Here is an 18,138-nt window from a genome sequence, read left to right as displayed (position 1 = left end):
CAGGCTTCTTTCGACAACACAATTCAATTTACAAAAATCTGCAATGAAATGAAACATTAACCACTCGGCAAACTTTAAAATCACTGTTTTTACTACGACAATAAACCAACATCGTACACCGGGTAACGCATTATGGAAGGATTGCGATCGTAAAATCCTATAAATCTGCGAAAAGAGTCCAGAAATTGAGCTTTATCGCTGCCAGAAGTGCCCGACCCGAGTACACGCACCGACAAAAACGTATGAATAATTAAAATTAATGAAACATTTTCGCACACCCCCGTAACATCACATCAAAAACACGTAAATTGCATGATTTTCTTTTTTCACCCATTCTCACCAAGGTTTCACAGACTCTGTTACTCGAAAATGTTTCCATTTTCCATCGCTCAGCGGCTGCTGAATTTTGCATGGGCCGATCTCATTAAGCTCTTTTATTACAAAATTAAAAGGGATCAATTGGGTTTACGACGTCGGCGGATCAGCACACATTCCCCTGGCAGGCTGGTAGGATGGTGGGCTGGTGCGTGAGGCCACACGCGTCGCGGCCATTGCCACCATCACACCCAGTCACCCTTCTTCATTTTGTGGATGATAGCACAGCTCACATATGCGTGCACGCACGCACAACTTGAACCTTTTCCGGCTGCTGAATCCTTTTTTGACGGGACGACCCGGGATCAACGATTTGAGAAGATGTAAAGTTTTCACAACTTGATGTGAGTGGGGCAAGTGGTGTTAATCGGGTTTTCGTTTTTGTGTTGTTTCCGTTTGTTTGATGTTGCAGAATGATTTATTATTTTATTATAATGATTTACGAAATAAATAACGCTTTTTGGTATTAATCTCAAAATCTTTGTCAATGCATTTTACCAGTAAAATTGCATCAGCTTCCAATTCAAAATACTTTTTTTGTGAAATTCAAGTTTAAGAAATTGCATTGGAATTTCCTACACTACAATAAATTTAAATCTATTTTTCGAACATAAACAGTGCATGGAAAAAGTGTTTTAAATGCATTTTACACTAGTTCAGTTGTTTTACAATCATTAGTTTTCAAAAAATGTAACATATGACGAAAACAAAAATTTTAGCGCAAAAAACTTTTTGCGATAATAAACGTCGAATATTTTCAAAAATTCAAAATATTTTTAAAAACAACCCAAACTTGCCAAAAATTATTCTAAACGCAGAAGAATGCATTTTAAGTTGATTTCAGCTGGTTAAACTTCAATTTCCATTGAAATTTTGAAGTTTTTAGAAAAAATATTTTATTTAACCTCTGATTTTTCGGGCTAATTTTTAAGGCTTGGGGGGGGGGAGAAAAAAAAACTTTAAATAAAATTTGTACCAGCCTTATTACAAAAAAAAAGAATTCTCCTTTGTTAAGCAGGTGAAGGATTCATTCTTTATTCATTCAATTCGATTCTCACGATAATCTATTGTTATCGTTAATTCAATAATTCTATCGACGATAATCTCTTTCTAAAATCGACTCAATTTAACTAAATCATGTTAAATTTTCAATGCTTTCATAAAGAATATATTTTTTTGAAAATTTTCAAAATATAAGTTATGGAACGTCCATTATCGAAGGGGAGATTTCACCAAATTTATAACACCGATGTGGTTAGTTAGATTGTCCAAAACGTTCTGATTTTATTGTGATCGAAAAGTCCCCAGAGCCTCACACACGAGGTACTGAGGTTTTGCTTGCAAAGCATTAATCGAGCTACTTGCTTTAATCGCGGCGAGGTAAACGAAGTTTAGCTTTGTTCGCAGTTTGGGTTACTGTTGCCGGCTGTGCTGACGATGTTGGTGGCGTCGATCAATTATGCGGAAAGCAATTTCCGTAACTTATAAATCTCAAAATTTTTCACAAAATACAGTTTTTTTTTTGAAGGTACTCAAATTTTCATAATATGAAATGTGGTATCGAACGAAGCAAAATTTTTGTATGGTTTTACACTGGGTAATTGTCTACCAACTCACACGAAATCGGAAAAAGTTGCCCCGACCCCTCTTCGATTTGCGTGAAACTTTGTCCTAAGGGGTAACTTTTGTCCCTGATCACGAATCCGAGGTCCGTTTTTTGATATCTCGTGACGGAGGGGCGGTATGACCCCTTCCATTTTTGAACATGCGAAAAAAGAGGTGTTTTTCAATAATTTGCAGCCTGAAACGGTGATGAGATAGAAATTTGGTGTCAAAGGGACTTTTATGTAAAATTAGACGCCCAATTTGATGGCGTACTCAAAATTCCGAAAAAACGTATTTTTCATCGAAAAAAACACTACAATAGTTTTAAAAATTCTCCCATTATCCGTTACTCGACTGTAAAAAATTTTGGAACATGTCATTTTATGGGAAATTTAATGTACTTTTCGAATCTACATTGACCCAGAAGGGTCATTTTTTCATTTAGAACAAAATTTTTCATTTTAAAATTTTTTTTTTTCTGACTTTGCAGGGTTATTTTTTAGAGTGTAACAATGTTCTACAAAGTTGTAGAGCAGACAATTACAAAAAAATTGATATATAAACATAAGAGGTTTGCTTATAAACATCACGAGTTATCGCGATTTTACGAAAAAAAGTTTTGAAAAGTTGGTCGTCATCGATCATGGCCGTTCATGGTTACCCGCGACAGACACGGATGACGAAACAAAGAGAAACGCAAAATAGTAGTTTATGCAACAAGTTGCAAAAAGAGGATTTTTTCAGCACGAGTCGTACATTTATCCAACGAGGTTCACCGAGTTGGATAAATACGACGAGTGCTGAAAAAATCAAGTTTTGCAACGAGTTCCATACAACATTTTTTGCAATTTCGAAAAACACCCATTGAGTGAAATTTTAAGTCGAATTTTTATGTATTTTGTCAATAAATCATTTCAATCAAAAAATGTAGAAAAGCGTTACTTTTCGAAACAAGTGCTGAAAAGTTCAACTTTTCAGCACCCATTTCAGTGCTGAAAAGTAGAACTTTTCAGCATTTATTTTGAAAAGTGTTGCTATTCGATTCTGTTATTTTTGGTACAGAAAAGTAGGCTATTTCGTCGTTCAAGAATGACAGGAAAAGTAAGTAGTTTCACGACGGAATTGCAAGAAGTAACTTTTTCAAAACTTTTTTTCGTAAAATCGCGATAACTCGTGATGTTTATAAGCAAACCTCTTATGTTTATATATCAATTTTTTTGTAATTGTCTGCTCTACAACTTTGTAGAACATTGTTACACTCTAAAAAATACCCTGCAAAGTCAGAAAAAAAAAATTTAAAATGAAAAATTTTGTTCTAAATGAAAAAATGACCCTTCTGGGTCAATGTAGATTCGAAAAGTACATTAAATTTCCCATAAAATGACATGTTCCAAAATTTTTTACAGTCGAGCAACGGAAAATGGGAGAATTTTTAAAACTATTGTAGTGTTTTTTTCGATGAAAAATACGTTTTTTTCGAAATTCTGAGTACGCCATCAAATCGGGCGTCTAATTTTACATAAAAGTCCCTTTGACACCAAATTTCTATCTCATCACCGTTTCAGGCTGCAAATTATTGAAAAACACCTCTTTTTTCGCATGTTAAAAAATGGAAGGGGTCGTACCGCCCCTCCGTCACGAGATATCAAAAAACGGACCTCGGATTCTTGATCAGGGACAAAAGTTACCCCTTAGGACAAAGTTTCACGCAAATCGAAGAGGGGTCGGGGCAACTGCCGTGTGAGTTGGCGGAGAATTACTCCACTTCATCAGATTTCCTTTTGGAAAAACCATCATTTTTTTATTTTTTAGAAAATTTTCAAAATTTGAATCATGAGTATTAAAAAGAATCGAAATTTTGTTTGCTTTACCACTCTATAAGATTTTTTTAAAATACTGTTTTTTTTTTTTCAAAAGACACTGAAATTTTCCAAATTTGCAATCAAACGATGCGAAATTTGTTAGGCATTTTCACATTTTTAGAGTTTTTTCTTTAAAAATACTAACATTTTCGCAAAATATGATATTTTTACGAATATACTCAAATTTTAATGATTTGCAATAAAGGTATCAATCGTAGCAAAATTTGATATGCATTTTCAGTTTAATCGACTTTTTTTTAAACGGTCAAATTTCAAAGCGGCGTATTTTTCGAAAATACTTAAATTTTCGAAATTTGCAAAGGAAGCGAAATTTTGACTTCATTTTTACTTTATTTTAATGCAAACTATAATTTGCAATTTGCAGCATACAAAATATGAATTTATGTTTGAAGCATGCAAAATTTTGCTTCTTTTGATAACCATATTTCAAATTAAAAAAAAATAGATTTTGTGGAAATATTAGTTTTTAACAAAAAAAACTCAAATAAAGTGAAAAACCATATTTGATAAAATTGAATTTTCGGAAAAATACGGTATTTTTTTAGTATTTGAAAATAACTTTTATGAAGCGACAAAACATAAAAAAATATTTCGCATCGTTTGATACCAATATTGCAAATTTTGAAAATATGAGTGTTTTTCAAAAAAAAAAAACTCCAATGAAGTGAAAAAGCAAAAAAAAAACTCTCTTGATACTCATATAGCAAATCATGAAAATTTGAGTGCTTTCGAAAAAATCGGTATTTTGTGAACAGTTTTGAGTATTTATACTGTGGAACTTATTTCATCTTAAAAAAAAAATCTAACGATTTTGTTAAATTAGGTCGATTTTTGAAAGATTTTTTAAATGAGTTTTCGTCTATTATCAGCGATAAGATTATCGCATTCTACGTCAAACCAGTCACGTCAAATTTAACATGGGAGTGCCTTATCCAGAATATATAAAACAGGGTGGTTAAAAAATTCGCAAAACCACATTTAAAAAAAAATCATATCTCTGGAACGGCTGAACCAAATTTATCTCATTCCATAATTCAATTCTGACAATTTTGGTACTCAAAAAATAAAGGTCCATTTTTCAAGTTACCGCATATTTTGCAAAAAAGTAGCTTTTCCTGAAATTTTACTAAATAAACTTATTTCACTCTCCAGAATGAACCATAACCCAAAAATTGATTACTTCCTAGAATGATTTGTTTTCTATTAATATTTAGTGTTGTAGAATAATGAAGTTTATTCATGAATTAAGAGTTTTAAAATTTAAAGATTTGAAGATTTGAAGATTTGAAGATTTGATGATTTGAAAATTTGAAGATTTGAAGATTTGAAGATTTGAAGATTTGAAGATTTGAAGATTTGAACATTTGAAGATTTGAACATTTGAAGATTTGAAGATTTGAAGATTTGAAGATTTGAAGATTTGAAGATTTGAAGATTTGAAGATTTGAAGATTTGAAGATTTGAAGATTTGAAGATTTGAAGATTTGAAGATTTGAAGATTTGAAGATTTGAAGATTTGAAGATTTGAAGATTTGAAGATTTGAAGATTTGAAGATTTGAAGATTTGAAGATTTGAAGATTTGAAGATTTGAAGATTTGAAAATTTTTAGATTTGATGATTTGAATTCGAAACTAAAATTTTAAATTTTTATGTGTTTAATGTTTATTTGCATTTTTTTTGTTAGAATTATATTTTTGGATATTTTTCTTCATTCAAAAATATGTTTTTCTCCTCAGAGTACAAAGATTGTATATTCAATTGTTCTATTTGTAAGTTCAATATTCTTTCAAGTTTGACCCAATGCCCCTCTCTAAACATTCAAAGCATACATTTCTGCGGTATTCTTCGTTTCAATGAACACTAGAAGAACTGTAAAAAGGCAGATGCACCCTTAAAACCAGCACCCAAAACCCTCTCTCACACCCCTTGCCGAACGCAGAAAACCCACCCTTGTTTTGGTAACTGTCCGTGGCCGCGTGACGCATCCCGTCGATCGAGCAACCCCTCCCTAGTTCAATTGCCAAATTTGTGTCCCATGGCGCAAATGTGTGAGGCCTGGTTTTTTTTTCATTCGTTTAAAGAAATTTGATTTACCAAATGCACCCCCTTCGTTTTGACGAGAGAAACATTTGAAAATTTCGTATAAAACTTAAATAATTTTTATTAAATATTTTTTACAACTTTAGACTTTTTATGATTTTCTAACGAATAATTTCCTGAAGACTTTTTTCAAATCATACAACAGATATGAAAAAAAAACATTGTTAAAAATCCCTTAAGCATGCGTTAAACGTGGCAATTTTCCTTTTTCTGTGGCCAGGGAAAATCGACTGTTTTTCCCGCTCCCTGGAGGCATCTCTGCAAAAGGGATATCGTTTAGTGCGCTGAAGGGCAATAGATCAAAAGAGCGATTCCTTTCGATGGGATTTAAAGCTGGCATGCTGCGGATACAAATAGTCGTAAAAAAGTAACAAATCAAGGAAAGCATTTGAACGCTGTATAAAAGGGGACCGCAACTGGGTGTAATTTTTGTTGTTGTTTTTTTTTATTCCCTGATCAAAAGAGGCCTAAAAGGGGAGGGATTGAACGCAAAAATTAGATAAATAAAGGATTGGTACAAGATAAACCATCAATTACACCTGGGGCGCCTTCAGAAGGGGAAAAAAGTAAATTAAAGTTGACACCTCGAGGGGAAATTAGCTGCAGCTCGGTTGGGTGAAGTCTGAAATTGACAGGTTGAGTGCGATTTGCGCATTAGAAATTCGGTGAGTTTATTCCGTCTCTTGAAGAAGTGTTCTTACTGGCATGGGTAGAAAATGTGTTTTTGCAATGCTTTTTTTCAATCTTTTAGGGTCCAAATAACTCATTATAAATTTGTGTGCAATTGATTGAGTTTGAGTTTGATCACTTGAGTGAATTATTTCAAAATTTGAAAATTAAAGCAATAAGTTTAAAGAAAAAAGTTTCTTAAACACTAATAATCTATTCTATTTAATACCAAATATAACTTCAGGCACAGTACCTCAAGACTATTACTCATTTATCAAAGCAACTACTCATTTATCAAAGCAACTGCAATTTAAAATCATATTTCGGTCGAAATAATGAAGTTCCTTACCGGAATTTGCGGAAAACTAATTAGTATTTCTACCCCCGTTGCTCCAAATTCATCCTTCCCCCTTCAAGAGCACTTTTGACCTGAACCTGCAAAAACCGCATCCCGCACTGAATCTCGCACTCTCCTCGGATAATTAATACAGATTTATGTGGAAAATTTGCCATCCGATTTAATTAAATGAGCTGAAAAGTCAAGCTAGATGAAAGCAGATGCATCATTCTGGCCGCAAGCAAGGCAACGGCTTTTCGTTCTGCAAGGCAGGCCCCGGTTGGTGTTCCTCGTGGCCTGATGCTGCCGACTGGCCGCCAGGCAGTTGTTGATCTTTGCCAAATGGCAGTGCACTTCAAGACCCCGGCCACACTGTGACACCGCTAAGCTGCAGTCGGTTGCCTAAATAAGTTGATTAATTTTCTCAAAATGTCCAAAAAATTTAAAATAGGTTGCGTAAATAAATTTTCTAATAAAAAAAAAACAAAATATTGAATTCTTTAAATTTCAACTTAACTATGATTTTAAAAAATCCTTCAACTGAGTGCAAAGTGCACAGAGTGTGCACTTTGAGCTTCCAAGTCTCCTCTCCGGGCTTCAACTCTCGATTGACGATGACGGAGATGGTGTTGATGAGGCCCCCTGATTCTGGCCACCGCCGCCGCTGACGTTGAGTAAGTTTCGTTGATCAAAGCAGATTAGAGCCGGGCGCGTTGAAACCGATATACGCCGCTGATAGGGACACTTTTGGGCAGAAAAAAAACTCACTCCCGTGCTAATGAGGCCCCCAGATGGTAATGGCCACATGGGCCCACTGTTCATGGCCAGGTCACGGGTAGAGTTGGGAGGCGATCAGTTTTTTTTTATGTTCGAAGTTGAGTTAAAAAAAGATATTTCAAATTCATTCCAGCATGAGACAAATGAGACACCTTAAAAAATTAGACATAAAAGGCTCATGAAACACAAAAAAAAAACAAATTTGTCTCATGAGACACTTTATTCACAGGATGCTCATGAAACACATGAGACATATGAGACTAATAAGACACATGAGACAAATGAAACACTTAATTACATTAAACACTTGAGACACCTGAGATACATAAGACAAATGAGACAAATGAAACACATGAGACACATTAGACACTTGAAACGAATGAGACAAATAACATAACGAAGACACATCAGACACATGAAATACATGAGACACATAAGAGACACATTAGACATATAAAACTCATTCTCACAAATGCGACAAATGAGAAAAATAAAAAAAATGAGAAAAATGAGGAAAATGAGAAAAATGAGAAAAATGAGAAAAATGAGAACAATGAGAACAATGAGAAAAATGAGAAAAATGAGAAAAATGAGAAAAATGAGAAAAATGAGAAAAATGAGAAAAATGAGAAAAATGAGAAAAATGAGAAAATGAGAAAAATAAGAAAATGAGAAAATGAGAAAATGAGAAAAATGGGAAAAATGAGAAAATGAGAAAAATGAGAACAATGAGAAAAATGAGAAAAATGAGAAAAATGAGAAAAATGAGAAAAATGAGAAAAATGAGAAAAATGAGAAAAATGAGAAAAATGAGAAAAATGAGAAAAATGAGAAAAATAAGAAAAATGAGAAAAATGAGAAAAATGAGAAAAATGGGAAAAATGAGAAAAATGAGAAAATTGAGAAAAATGAGAAAAATGAGAAAAATGAGAAAAATTAGAAAAATGAGGAAAATGAGAATAATGAGAAAAATGAGAAAAATGAGAAAAATGAGAAAAATGAGAAAAATGAGAAAAATGAGAAAAATGAGAAAAATGAGAAAAATGAGAAAAATGAGAAAAATGAGAAAAATTAGAAAAATTAGAAAAATTAGAAAAATGAGAAAAATGAGAAAAATTAGAAAAATGAGAAAAATGAGACAAATAAGACACATGAGACAAATGAGACAAATGCGACAATAAGACAAATGAGTCATATGAGACATATGAGACAACTGAGTCGCATGAGACACCACTTCACTGTCGTACTAACTTGTCGCACGTGCATTTTTGGCCAAATTGAGTTAAGAACGCCATTTTGTGTAGCTCACAAGGCTTCACCTTTTTTCCTTCACAGGTCCCCAAAATTCGATTTCAATCCTGAGATATTCAATAAAAACCGTAAAAACTCAGTACATTTTTGTCATTTTTCACATGAAAGAAATTTCAATCTTGTCGTGCTATCTAGACGCACAACTCAAATTGCTGTAAGTACGACAACTTGCCAAAGGGATTTCAAGTCAGAACGCGTTTGACACACGTACATGCTCGACTACTGTGAACATCTGTCATTCTCGAGAATTGAGAATTGAGAATTGAGAATTGAGAATTGAGAGTTGAGAATTGAGAATTGAGAATTGAGAATTGAGGATTGAGATTTGAGAATTGAGAATTGAGAATTGAGAATTGAGAATTGAGAATTGAGAATTGAGAATTGAGAATTGAGAATTGAGAATTGAGAATTGAGAATTTAGAATTTGAGAATTGAGAATTGAGAATTGAGCATAAAAAACTGAGAAGTGTGGATTTAAAATCAAGAAATGAGTATGAAAAATTGAATATGAAAATTCAGAATTTTTAAATGTTTGGAAACATACCGGCGTCGGCCTCTGCCAATCAAAACTCTCTGCAAAGTCCTCGCTTCCTCAAAGCCTCCAGCAGTCAGCCACCAGGACGAAACGTTCCACTTAATGTCATTAATTAAAATGGCAACACCTGTTTTAATTTTTCGCCACCATTTGCCACTGGGACGTTAACTAATCACTCTCGTTCCGATCGTGATTGGCCTGCCGTCATCGTCGTCGGTGCCTCCGGCGATTAACGGCTTCTTTTAACAAGAAGGGAAAAATCCCGTTAGCAGCAAAAAAAGAAGGACCCACTCGACCCCCATTTTCCTTATCGAAATGGTTCGATAATGGGACTCGATTAGCTACCTTGGGTCCGAAAAATGAGCGCCAAGCCCAGCTCAAACTTTGCGCCTAATCGCTACTTGGCCCCGAAAAAGGATCAACGGCCACTCCCTGGCCACGACTTACGATGCTCGGGGCAGATTGAAAAGTTGAAACCGGGACGAGATGGCGGCTGCCACAAAACATTGAAAAGTTGCACCATAAATCACAAACTAACGCTGGCCGGACGAATCATAACACGGAATCTTCTCCGGCCAAAAGTCAGACACAACAGTTTGGACAGAGGCAGCAGCAACCAGAAGTCGCCCCCACACGCGATAATGACTTTGTCGTGCGAAAGATGCTGCTTTTGCAAACTTTCAGAAGCGGTCAGTTTATCTGACGGTGGTCATCAGCCGGAGTGTCAGAAGCAGCAGGCGGCAATCATTTGCTATTTGAGGTGAAGACAAAGTATGATGATGGTAAGTTTTTCAGTTTTGCGTCAATCATTTGAAAGTTTGAAATTTAATACCATAAATACTAAGTGGTGGAAAATATAAAAATAAAATAAACAAAAATAAACAAAATAGCAACAGAACAACAGAACAACAGAACAACAGAACAACAGAACAACAGAACAACAGAACAACAGAACAACAGAACAACAGAACAACAGAACAACAGAACAACAGAACAACAGAACAACAGAACAACAGAACAACAGAACAACAGAACAACAGAACAACAGAACAACAGAACAACAGAACAACAGAACAACAGAATAATCAAATTTTAGAACTGATCCAAAAAGAACAAAAAATATTTTTTCTTATCAAAGATATGAAAACTAGCTATGATGAAACTTTTTCAAAAACACATCCATTGAACAACAAAACTTATCAAACTCAACAAAAGAAACTTCAATCTTGCTTCAATCAATCTCCCAACCCGCTCAATCCATCAACAGCCAAGTATCAATTTCTAATTTCCCCCCGTCCCTCCTGTCAACGAAAAGCCAAAAATCGCCAGAGAGAAGTCCGCTAAATTTGCGGGCTTCCGAAGACAAACAGAGTAACAACACATCACTACCGGTTAGTGTTTACGCAAACCACTCACTCCGAGATTCCGAGGACCGAGCCGTCCGGGACTACGGACTACGGTTCCGGCCGGTGGTCTGATACCCCAGGCATGGCCTCGTCATAGCCAGTTGAGTTCCGAGGCCGGGCATTAATTTTGGATGTGGTCTCGTGCCCAAGCGGGTGGAAAACTGGGAGTTGGTGCCTCAAACTCCTCCCGAAAAAGGGAAGTCCTTGGGCCAACGGTCCACGCTCTCTGGTGCGTGTGCATCGGGATGATGTGTTTATGGGGACCGGAGCCGTTACGACGATGGCCGAGCCAGAGAGTTGGCAGCTGTGTAATTGCAACGAACTGTCGGTCTTCGGTTGGCTGCAGGGGTGCATTGCCTTTTAGCCAGGGTGCCAGCTTTTACGATTATGCATTCCGGTGAAAATGGGCGAGAGTTGTTGTTGGTGTTGGGAGGAAACTCGGCGGAACATTATTTCTAATGTGGACGGACTGTGACTACGAGCCTGTTGGAGAGCATTACAAACTACACACTGGCAGCGCTGGGTTCTAGTTTGTGGTTTGAGGCCTGGTTCACAGATTGTTGTTTTTGGAGCAACGGGGAAAATGCGTTTATACGATGCAATTTTGGCAGTGCAGCCAGATCACACATCAACAAATTCGATATAAAATCAATGTAATTTTGTAATTAACTCGACGAACCAAAACTTCAGCATGCTCTCTCCATCTAAACCATTGGTTTCCTAGGTTCGAACAGAAACCTGCAAAAGAGAAGAAAAGCAACTCGCGACAAAATTTTGAGGCTAGGAATTTTGACAGGTATGAGTTTCATAAAGTATTCGCCTCCTTTTCTCTCCCACAGAAAAACTGGGGACAATGTAGCTGTCAAACTAGGCCAAAATGTTAAAGTCACTCACAAAATGAACTTTGAGTGATTTGAGTTCATTCCTGACGTCACGATTTTCTCCTCTATAGAGACCACAATAGACCTGGGGTCGTTAAAGTGGATGGTTTCTGTTTTTTTTTTTCCATTGACGATGACGAAGAAAATATTTCTTTCATCGTTGTACAGATCATCACAAGTTTCCATACAATTTGGGCAGCTTTCCATACAAAAAAACTATTGAAATATTTGAAAATAATTAATGGGCGTAATATTCAATGTTTACCGTAATATTCAATGTTTGGCTCATTTAAAATATTAGTCTTGATTTAAAAAAATTCAAAAGATTGTTTCGAAAATATCGGAAAATTTCACGAATGTTTCATGTATTAACATTAAAAATCGGACCATTAGTTGCTGAGATATCGACATTAGAAAATGGTGGGTTGTTTTGGTGAGATTTAGAAAACTTCTATTTTCGTGTTTCTTTTTCTTAAAACGGTTCTATCTCAGCAACCCGAGGTCCAATCTTCAATGTCTCTTAGACAATTTTATAGCAAATTTTCTGAACTTTTCAAAATAAATATTTTTAGAAATGGTCACTCATGGTCACTATTTTCAAAAATTGAAAAACTGCAAATATTTCGCTAAAATCAAAACGGAGTCCTTTATTAAAAAATCTGTAAAGTACTTTTCGATTGCAAATTCAAATTTGCATTAAAAAATAATGTCAAACTTGTTTTTGCATGAAACTTCGATTTTTTCCAAAAATCACTATTTTTTCAAAAATTCATAACTCAGCAGCACATTTTTTGACCATGTTTCTTTATGGCTCAAAAGTTGCGGATTTTTGTCCCCTAAACTAAAACATATCAAAAAATCTCGAAAATCAAAAAATACATATTTTGGTAAATTGAGTTTTAGTGAAAAAAAAGTTGATAAAAATCTGCAATTTTTTTTTCGTGTACCTATTTTTTCTCAAAAGTCATCAACAATACCTACAACTTTGCCGAAGACACCAAATTGATCAGAAAATTCACTCAAAAGTTACAGCTGTTTGAATATTTACATACCATTTTTGTATGGACAGCAGCCAAAATTGTATGGAGACTTGTATGGGTGAACCAATGACACAAAATAGCTTATTTGGTCATAGGGAAGGCCCCCACAAAGTTTGAGCCAAATAAAAAATACAAAAAATAAAAATGTTCGAAATCGGTCGATTTCGTAGAGAGTTGCTCATATATCATTTTTGTATGGACAGCTCTCAAATTTTTATGGAAAATTATATGGACAAACTAATGATGCAAAATGGATTTTTTGGGCATACCAAAGGTACCAAAAAAGTTTCAGTCAGATTACAAAATACAAAAATTAAAATTTAAAAATGACCGATATTGTAGAGAATTGCTCAGCTTGATCAGAGAGATTCGGAATTAGTATTTTATGTGAACAGTTGGGCTGCATTTACTCATGCCATAACAGAAAATTTGCATGGACATTAAAAGTTAAGCTGAGTAAGAAATTTGCGTTGATTTTGTGCGCAGTTCGGTATCGTAACTTTTTTAAGACTATTATTATTATTATTATTACTATTTACAGATCCTAAATCGATTGAAAATAAACCCTTGAGATCTGATTTTTTTTTAGGATTTTCGGTCAGAATAGATTTTAAAATTCTATAAATGCTTGTTTTTATTTTACTATTAAACAAAGTGGGCACTGGGCCCTCTTGTGCGATTATAGTTTGGGAATGAATGATTTAAATCATAGTTTAAAAAACATCTAAATTTATTTTTAAAACTTTTGGTAGCTTCACAAATTTCAAAAAACTGGCTAGGAGATTATTTAATTTTAAACTTTCAAATGGCAACCCTTCCACAAGTGCTGTGCTACATCACCATAATGAACCACTTCCCCACACGAGACGTGTTTTGAGGCAAATGTTGCTGATGATGCCGCATATACTTGCTGATGCTGAGAGATGAGCATCTCTGCACTTCTACCCCCCATTCTCCCTCTCCCCACCAGTCAGCTGCTCGCTGTATCGTCTTTCACCACAGGACGATGCTGTTATTTATGAGTGTGTTGAATTTTTCGGTGCAATAAATTAAATGAAATTTATTACGATAAAACTTCTGCTACTATTTAACTCTTGGCACCCACCCGAAAACCTCGTTGCATCCCAGGGTGCAACTAGCGGGATAGACGAACGGGTTTGTCAGTTAGGGCGGACTCACTGCATGTGAACTGCTGCAATCACTTGCATCGTCGACATCAAGCGACCCCAAAAGTGCATCTGTCTTGCAGCTTTTTCCTAGCCTGACTTCTGCCCGGGTGTGTGGGTTGATGGTCCCCGCTTTGGGACGACCCGATATGGGATAATTATTCTACCATTTAATTTCTGGAATGATAAATTAGCTCGGTGGTATGTGGCATGAGTGTCACTTGCAAGTGCTGGAAGTTGACGCTGATGCTGCTTTGGCAGTTGTCATAGTTTATGCTTCGTCAAAATTGAGAAAGGTTATTCATGATTGGAATACAAAATTTGTCATTACGAGGTTTTGTAAAGACAAATTTTGAAAAATTTATTTTGCATATTTATTTCCTATCTACGGTATTATTCTCAGATTTCTGAAACGTTATATTCGTTCTGTGGTTCTGTGGTTCTGTTGTTCTGTTGTCCTGTTGTTCTGTTGTTCTGTTGTTCTGTTGTTCTGTTGTTCTGTTGTTCTGTTGTTCTGTTGTTCTGTTGTTCTGTTGTTCTGTTGTTCTGTTGTTCTGTTGTTCTGTTGTTCTGTTGTTCTGTTGTTCTGTTGTTCTGTTGTTCTGTTGTTCTGTTGTTCTGTTGTTCTGTTGTTCTGTTGTTCTGTTGTTCTGCTGTTCTGTTGTTCTGATGTTTTTTTGTTCCGTCGTTTTTTGTTTTGTTTTGTTGTTTTTTGTCGGTTGTTAAACATGCACCAAATATACCTTTTTATTTTCTTATTCTCACTTAACATCATCACAACCAGCTTTCTGACTCTGCAGGACACCAAACTGGCCTAACCTTAGTACCAAGTGCATAAATTTAGTCCGGTCAGCATTATAAATAACCTGGAAAAACAAACCGGAAACATAACTCGAGGCAAATAAAAGACCTCCGATAGCGATCGCCCCAGCCATGCTCGTACGTTACCAGGTGGAAAAGCACTTCTCGTGGAAAACAAACATTTTTCCCCCGAGGAGAGGAAATTCCGTTGGTGGATGTGTCCTTTTCGCTTCCAATTGTAATAGGTCAGCTCTCTTGGGACGTATATTGGAAGATTGTTATCAATAAAGTGAGGTTATGGGAGTTTCCTTAAGAATATCAACTTACAGCGAATAAGAGGTTAAATGTTATTTGAAAGACGATAATTTGTCATGCCTTATCAAATCCGCGCTCTCCACATAGCCTGTCAGGCTCAACTGTCCAAGCCAATTCAAAACAAATTAATCAACAATTACTGCGCCTGAAGCGTGGACGTGCACGTTAAGTTAAAAATGATCACAAAACGCGAGAGTGAAAACATGCATGAATTTCCTGGTACTCACAGTAAGAAAGAAGTTTGATTTTAGTAAAATTTATGATTAATAAAACCCCTTTTTTGATGTAATTTTAACACATTTTTATGGCAAATGTAAAGTCACACATGAAAGGATGTAAATTTACATATTTTGTAATTTATGTTTTTTTACAGCCCAGATTCACGTTCGTTTTGTTCCCTGCCGTGTCTAATTACTCTTTTCAGCATAAACAAATCATTTAATCTGTGCCTACGGTCGTCGCTAAAGTCGGTGGTAAGAGAGCACCATGCAGGGAGAGCACACAGCAGGAGTTCCAGCCACAGTGAATGAAGAAGAGTTTTTCAGTCTTTTTTTTGTTGTTGTTGCGAAATGTGCAACAGTGAATGGTTAAACAGTGTGGATTAATTAAAACTGATTCGAGTTTGTTTTGTTTTTTACTTCGTTTTTGCTTGGTGGTTCTTGTTTTATTCTCGTTTTCTCCTTTTTGTTAAGTTTTCTGAGTTTCTTTTATTTTGTTTAATTTCAAATTCTTTTTTATTAGGATATTCTTCAAAATGACACTCACAAAATATTTTTTTCTTTTTTTCAAAAAATCACAATACTTTACCAAAACCCTTTTCACCGCAGACCTCCAACATCGTGTGTGGGCCCTTTCCTCCCGGGATCATCTCCCAAGTTCTTCAACCCCACGTCGAGATCTTCGGCCATCAACCCATCTTCCTTGGCACGTTTGGTTTGCAATCAACTAATTTAAATGCAAATACGTTTGTCTCCGGTGCGCGTGCACCCTCCGGGTTCAAGTCTTGGGGACCATTTAGGCCGAACTCGGTTGTGGAGGGGAGGAAGTGAGGTAGATCAGACGGAAATGGACGTGCTAAATGGGTCTGACCAAAGAATCAGGACTGACTGAGATCACGGCCTGGGTGTGGGACAGAGTACAAATTTGTAATTCCGATTGTCCGCGAGCAGTGCTCAGTAATGCGATTATCCACAGCTTCAGTGTTGTCGCTTTGGATGTTCGGTGTCTTGGCTGAAGAAGGGGGAGAGTGTAGTTGGAGTTCATGGAGGAGATGTGCCATTCGGTTGCAAATGGGGCTTGAAATTAACTTATCTGACGTTGTAGAAAAGTATGTTCTGATACTTTTTGTTCCTTTGATTTGACTGTTTCATGTTATCATTTTGCCTTTTTGCATTTTGACAGACACATCACATTAAAAATTCAATGCATCCATCTCGAATTTCTTTTCCACAGACAAAACATAACTCTAATATCTCTCATATCAGTTGTCAAGTTTGTTCCACCTACATGAAATTTGTCAGACATTGCAGCAAAAATAAAAACTGTGTATCGCACTTTGACCTCGTTGCATATCATTCCGAACGTGACACGCAGCAGCAGTAGCTCTTTGTCATTTTTTTTTTCGCTCCTCCACCTCATGGCAGGGTTATCTTGGACGACATGTACACCCTCGTCATATCGTTTTGACGTGTATGTGCTTTAATACATACAGCGAACACGATATTTCCATCAATGTGATAAAGTTTCCAGTGGAAATAAATAAAAAAAACTCACAAACATCCAGGATTGATGCTTTTACGGAATTCCTAAAATGAATACTTGGAAATTCAGCTAGATGCTGCTAGTTGCTTGGAGCTTCGCTCCTTAATAATGGCAGCCTCGGTGGATCCTTTGCCCGAAAAAGAAGGGCGCAATTGAAAGTTCAGTCACATAGCCCAGTAACAGTCAGTGCACTTTGGGAGCTGGGTGCCAGGATCCACTTTACAACCGACATAACACACAGTACAGTACAACACACAGGACTTACGAGGACGATAGAGAGAACCGATTGTGGCGCGGCGTAAGTTTGAAACTCTGTTTTCTTAATTATTTATTTTTTTTAAAGAAAATTGGCTGGAGATTTCTTTTTGCAGAGAAAAATGTGAAAGCATCCTCATTTTGGAATGTTAGAATCATTCGAGTAAATCAACAAGTTTATGAAAATATCTGAACATTTTGGATTAAAAAGATCTTGAAAAAAAGACAATAATTTCACAAACCCACGTTTCAAAATATTCAGAAAATCTAGACCAGAAATGCCCAACCTTTTGAACCGGTGGGCCAGATCTGATTTTTCTTAAGCAGAGGCGGGCCACAAGTTACAAAGCTACAGGAAAAACTTAAGAAATTAGACTAATTAATAAAGAAGTGTTGCAAATATAATTATTGAATTTTCAGTTAAGGAATTTAGACAAAATTTGATGAATGAAAATCTTGTTATTCCCTGGGCCTTGTAAAGTCAAGGGGCATGATTTGATCCTAGTGAATTAGTTAAAATTTGGGTATACATTATTTTTTATAAGCACTATGGACACCACTTCATGCTACGAGACCTCGCTTTGCCGCAGCCCCAGGGCTTAAGCGTTGACCGATAAGCTGTCTTCGTGAACTAAGTAGTTCTCCGATAGTGAAAATATCACAATTGCACAAGACACCGCTGCTTCTGTGACTTTTTCACTATCACAATGTGGGATTTAGGTGGGACTTCAGGATAGTACAATTGATTTGTTTCTTAGCATTAGCATTTAAAGTAAATCTGTATGTGTTACTTGCGCAAATCGCAAGTACGCGCACCTCCTTTACACCTTCTTGGGGTACACACACAGTTGCGATCCGTTTGTCAGAACTTTGACTGAAAATGTCAAAGATCGCTAGAAGCCATCGAACCATAAGTTGTT

The sequence above is a fragment of the Culex quinquefasciatus genome, chromosome 2, assembly GCF_015732765.1.
Source record: "Culex quinquefasciatus strain JHB chromosome 2, VPISU_Cqui_1.0_pri_paternal, whole genome shotgun sequence".
Classification (NCBI taxonomy): Eukaryota; Metazoa; Arthropoda; class Insecta; order Diptera; family Culicidae; genus Culex; species Culex quinquefasciatus.
This window is presented reverse-complemented; position numbering follows the sequence as displayed.